Genomic DNA, 6,232 nt, shown 5'->3' with positions numbered 1-6,232 from the left:
CGCTTCTAGCGTAATGCTACTCAAATCCCTACCATTTTAGTTATTGATTTTATCCATTTTTTACTAGAGCTTCTGCAAAAACGCTTATTTCAGCAGGTGTATTTTGTTCACTCAACAGCAATGTCTTAAAGGTCAATGTGACTTGTAATTATATGATGTATTTGATTGATCTTGTGCAAATAATAGTGCTGTAGAAGACAAGCACATTGCGTAAAATGTCACTTGGGTGTCCAATTCTTGGTGACAGAACCAACAGGACGCGTTCGACATCGACATCGTGACATCAGTGTGTCGGTGAGGCGGCTGTCACAACCGCCACTTCCTGCACATTGTTTCAAATGAAAACTGATGACCGTTCGAGAAAACATCCGACTTCTGGGGTCTGTCCATCGCCAGGCGTGACTTCGCCCTCAATGACCGCCAGCAAGTGAACTACAGAATACCTCAGAAGGGTTACAATCTGCATAGGTTGCCGCCGTATTTTGACGTCGAGTGTTTTCTCTGCGGGTCAGCCGATTACTACCACTCCAGGGGTTTGCGATCGGGACGGAGGGAGGTGCTCGTTAAACACACGGACCCTCTGGCGCTGCTGGGAGCCGTGTGGATACGGACAACCCTTTGTCAGACAGGCAGCCCTTCACTCGCATAGTTTCACACATATTAAACAGATCGTTTGTTTCGCTGAAGTGCCCCAGTCCACCCCAGTTGACCAGAGGTCTGAGCTGGCCCTCTCCCCATCCGTCGAATGACGGCGCCCGGCGCGAGCTATGATCGATGCACGCTCTAAAACACACACACAGTCGGCATTCCTCGCCGAGACCCATCACTATCAATATTCAATCGCGTCCCTCGGCGTGGAAAAACTAACTTATTTGCACCCGTCGGCGAAGGAGCACTGCGGGCGCGGCGCGGGCGCACCGGGGCGCCGCGGGGCGCCCTGAGAGGGCCGGCAGAAACAAAACACCGTGCCGACCCCGGCGCCCTTCGCCGCCGGAGGCTGACGGGGTAAACGCCTCGGAACCAACAACACACACACCGCCCTCCTCGTCGTCTCCGTGAGCGATCCGCTGTCTACGCGGCAGCTGCGACCGCCGTCTGTCGGCGGAGAGGGCGGTGTCGCGCGGAGAGGGCCGCGGTGTCGCGCTGACGGAGCGCCCGCCGCCGCCGTGCCGCCCCGAGTCGACGCCGGGGGCCGATCGTGGCCGGCGCGACGGCCGGCGATTATTCCGGCGAGGACGTGCCGCCGACACCGTCACGCCTGCAATGACATCGCTCCTTCTCTCGGGTCCGCTCCGCCGCCGGCAGCCACGCACCTGACTGGGCGCCGCTCCCGCCGGGCGCCCGTCTGCGCGCACCGCGGGCGCCGGCGCCCCGTGGCGCCCCGCGGCGCCCCGTGGCGCCGTGCAGGCCAACTGGTGACACGTGTGCCCGCGGCGCTCAGCGCAGAACGTGTGTGCAGAGCGCCGGCCGGCGCTCGTGTCGAGACACGCGCCGCGGGGGGCGCCTCCCCGACATCGCCTCTTGTCACGAGAGCAGGTGCTAATTGATTCACGACCCGTGTGTGTGTCGCCACGCCAAATTGGCGCTCTGCGTCGTCGCTCCAAATTGCTGCGCTGGTCAGCTAGTCGTGTCTGCCGACAGGGATGACGTACTGTTACAGGCACAAGTCGGGCCCGGTGAGTGAAATAATAAACAGCGGTCGGTAGTTATTCATCCGTCTGCCACCAACCGTAAACGCTGTAAACACATCGTATGGCTCGTGTCATCGTGTGACACAGGCAGCTAATGACTTTGGGTGGCGACTTGTCGCAACAACTTGTCAATGATTGGATGCAGACCGTGGCCTTATATGGCTGCGTGAAACAGGCGAGCTGTGGCAGTGCTTCAGTTGGTATGTCAGGGGCAAGCCCAATAGCATCTCCAGACTTCGTCACGAAAATAGACAATGCATAACCGTAGTGAATACAGCCTGTTCATAATTCCACTCGGACGAATCTGTTGCTAATTTTAGCACTTGTTTGTAAAGCTACCCATTTAATAGCAACAAAAAATGGCGCAATGAAATTAGTTAGAGCGTTGCCGACTCCATACCTACACGCAACAAATAGCCCATCAGCTCGCTCCGGCTCTTGTGCCTACTCATGCCCCCAATACCTATGTCTCATGACTTATATTTCACCACGCTGTTTCTGTCTGCCTCATTGACAATGCTACCACCAACGGAACTAAGAGGGAGCTATTAACCCTAACTGGCGCCAAGTTCTGCCGTCCTCCGCTGCCATTGTGACACGACCGGCGTTCGAACGGTGCTCCGTGCAGCCTCTCTAATCCGTCGCACGCGCTGCGTGTCGCGCCCGTCGCTTCCGAACGACTCCCGGGGTGGCCGTACGGGTCACCTACGGGCACCAGGACGTGCCGGCCGGCGGACGACGCTCCGGAACGGGCCGGAACGGGCCGGAACGGCGCCCGGGGACGGGCGATTCTCCGGGCGATGGGCCCTGCTGACCGTGCGGTGGCGGTGAAGAGAAGGAGGGGGGGGGGAGAGGGAGAGAGAGAGAGAGAGAGAGAGGGGGGGGAGAGGAGAGGGCGAGATGGCCATGGGAGAGGAAGGGGTTGTTGATAATGCAAATGTGGGAGGTGAGTGCAAACAGGAGATGACTGGCGAATGAGTAAACAGAATCAGTGAGCATAAGATGGAGGACGGTGGACGAATGGCGTTGGACGGTAAATGGCGAACAGCTTGGACGCCTTCAGACGCCGGTGACATTCCTTGTAGCTATCCTATGCTGCTCTCAAGTATGATAGGAAAGTAAATTTCCGCTAGCGCAACAATCTAATCTTTTTGTTTTACGCACCAACCCAATATTAGTCTTGCATTATCTCAATCCACTCATTATCAACGTCTAGTCGGGCCTCAAATTCAGCGTGCGTGACACTGTAATATGCGACGTCCGCCATCCATTGATATATGAGCCCGCTGTTCACCAGAATAGAACGGGGGTCATCTCGTCCAGCGGCCTCCTGATTCCTGACGTGACCTCCATGCGGGCTCCGGCTGCCGCCGTCTCACCATCCATTTTCATCTGGCGCCGGCCGCGGCGGCTTCTCGCGGCGCCGTATTTCTGGGCCCGGCACATTTCTGGCCCGATATTGCGGTCCGACGCGTCAGAAACGACGACCGACGATTCGCGTCGACTTCGGCAGGAACGTGTCGTCTGTCTCTTCCCCTCTCACTCTGTCTCCCTCTCTCCGGCGATGGTGAGGCCGTCCCCGACCGAGAGACTCCACAGAGCCCAGCAGGGCCGACAAGGGAGCTCGGAAAGCTCCCGGTGCGGCAGCGGTACCAGCGCGCGGCACCGGCCACAGCCAGGGAGAGGCCAGGAGGGCGAGCGAGCGCGCACGTCGATATTCGATCACAGTCGAGCAGGCTATTCTCCGACGGCGAGCCACCGGCGCGACAGAAAGCGACCGTCGAGAGGGACGAGAGGCTGAGTGGCCGCCATCCACCGGCCGACGAATGGGGGCGCGGTCGCGAACAATACGACATCGAACGAGGGTGCTTAAAATAGCCCTCCAGCCCTCCGAAATTCGGCGGAATGAAAGGCGGTTTTGTGGGCGATTGGCCCATCGAGCAGCTGTGAATTTGAGATCCGTGTTTGAATGCTAATCTCTCGCGGTGCGTGGTAGTCGGATCAGCGTAATTCGGGGGCTGACCCGTAATTCGGGAACTTCCTGGATTATTTTGAGCGACGGAATAATGCAGATTTTAGAATTATAAATGATCGCTGGGAAAAGTGAAATTAGTTCCTGTGTGTGATGTCACAGTCGAAAACGAAATGGTGTGTTACTACACTTAAATGAAGAATAATCTGTATTTACCAGTGCAGATGTATGTGCCTTAACAGCGTTACGTTTTTACACCCCATCCAGTGCTTCAGTCCCACTACTTCTTGTCTCAAACCATATCCTCCTGAGGCAAACTATTTAGATGGCTCAACGAGCCTTCCCAGCTTTCCTGCTGACGGTGCAACCATGGGCTAGCATTTTAAATGGAGGATTTAAGTTGCTCTGACATATGAGTCCCGCCGGAGCCCTTCATATGAGAGAAGCGCTCATACCAGCGAGGAGGCAGTCTGCACGCCATATGGCCTTAATATTTCATACCACTTTTAATTTCCTCACATCCTTTGGACCACCCAGCGCACATTAAACAGGCGGACACAGTTGTCACCCACATGTCTCCTCACCACCTGGTTGGCACCCCTCCTCCCTGTCCCCGCCGCCAGCGCGGGTCTCCCCAGCGGACCGTGCTTCCGGAAGATCCCACACGAAGAGACCCCGGTGCCACCGATTAATCAGCTCACTGTGCGGTCCCGCCGCAAAAACCCGCCGCCGCCGCTCCCAGACGTGACCGCGCCGCCAGCTGGGACCGGGCGAGGCGGACGACGGAGCGGCGACTGTGGTGGTGAACCGGGCTCTGAACCGTGCTCTGAACCGTGCTTTAGACCCTATTTAGACTCTTCCCTGAACCGTGCTCTGAACCGTGCTCTGAACCGTGCTCTGAACCGTGCTCTGAACCGTGCTTTAGACCCTATTTGGACTCTTCCCTGAACCGTGCTCTGAACTGTGCCCTGAACTGTGCTGAACCTACCCCTAAACCGGAAGGAACCCACCCCGAGATGTCAGGGAGTCTGCCCGGCTGACGAGTCATGCAGTCAGACCGCGCGGCACGGGTCTGGGAAAGCCAGCCTAGTCAGGCAGCTCGGCACGGGTGTGGGGAAGGCCAGAGGAGCCGCTGTTGAGAGACGAGGCCAGGGCGGGCGCGCTGCACTGTCTCCCTGACAGCTGGATGATACGGCGTGATGTACCGGAACAAACCCACCGGATTGTCGGGGTGCATGCTGATTCTGTGTCCTGTTCTCGTCACCGCACCCACAGCAGTTGACTCAGCAGGCTGTCAGCTCTCCGCCGTTTTGTACCTACAACATCCAGTCCGACATTTCCTATCTGATAAACGTCACATCACTCACGCTTCACATCACTTTCGGACCTCAAGCCGTGCAACGCAGCAAAAAATCGTCCGGAGACGCGTTTCTGCGTGATTAGCCGTCGCCAAAAAGGAAAACAGTTGTGACAGGTGCAGGATTGCGGGCGCAGTTTTGTAACGAGCCGGCCGTCTCGGCCAATCCTTTCCGTCCGTCTCATCATCGCAGCCATCAATCTGCGGGACGCACGCGGCTTTCATTGGCCGCCGGTGCCACAATGGCGGCCGCCGATAGAATCGGGGCCGACACCCGTACCCGAGTGACGGGCCGACACACGTCCGAGGGACCGAGTGACGGACAGACACGCCGTGTTTTGGCAGGTGGACAGCGGCTACCGAGGCGGTTTGAAAGGCGTCTGAACACGCAGCAAATTATCTCACTGACGGCTGGATGGGATGTGGGTGTGCTAATCCTTCGTTAAAGTTATTCTTTGTTCTCAATTGTCAATCGTTGTGAATCTTTGGAAAGGACAATGACCTGTTGATAACGCCTTTGGTTGACTGGGGACTGAACTTGGGTATTAATTAAACACGATAAATCATATCTTCGTCTCTGTCCTTGTTGGCCTGTACTGTACCTTTCGCCAGAAAACCTCATGTAATTTCAGATTTATAAAGTAAGTTTACTCGGTCATTTACTAGAAATAGATACACTTATATCAAGTATGTTATTGAAATATCAGCAGGGGTGGGTAGCACTTGCCGTGGAGCACATGGTGCCTAATGCCTGTCCATCTTTATTTCATAAATCACTTAAATCATGCTTTGATTTTCCACGCGATTGATTGAGCTCTTACATGCAGGTTGCAACGTTTCTAAGAAGGATGATCAAGGCGTTGCAAACTGTTCGTTGAACAAGCATGTTAATAGCATATTATCACGTAGATACGGGAGAATGCAAAGAACGGTAATTGCATTATTAAGTCGACACGAATTGCCGGCTACTGCGATGGCATTCGTGACTCCTACTTGTTATAGACATGACTCAAGCACATAACTTGATGAACGATTTTTGCCTAGCCACCGAACTTCCACCAGTCTCCGACCATTGTGCCATATTGTTCACTATCCCATGCAACTCGGCTGGGTGCACTTCAGGCCCCGGTCGTATGAAATCCGTAAATACTACTGTGGTGCCTCCAGTGTAGCCCGCGGTGTCATTCTCGGTATTATAACACTCCATATATA

The 6,232-nt window shown here is 55.6% G+C and overlaps 1 protein-coding gene across 1 annotated transcript in view; it reads left to right on the top strand.

Annotated features, from left to right (window-relative positions):
- Positions 1-6,232, top strand: part of LOC122369201 (discoidin domain-containing receptor 2-like) — a 53,219-nt gene that overhangs the window by 33,055 nt on the left and 13,932 nt on the right. The gene's annotated exons all lie outside the window — the stretch shown is intronic.

The sequence above is a fragment of the Amphibalanus amphitrite genome, unplaced genomic scaffold, assembly GCF_019059575.1.
Source record: "Amphibalanus amphitrite isolate SeventyFive unplaced genomic scaffold, NRLGWU_Aamphi_draft 001015F_arrow, whole genome shotgun sequence".
Lineage (NCBI taxonomy): Eukaryota > Metazoa > Arthropoda > Thecostraca > Balanomorpha > Balanidae > Amphibalanus > Amphibalanus amphitrite.
The sequence above is the reverse complement of the archived record's forward strand: the minus strand, read 5'-3'. Positions and strand labels throughout refer to the sequence as shown.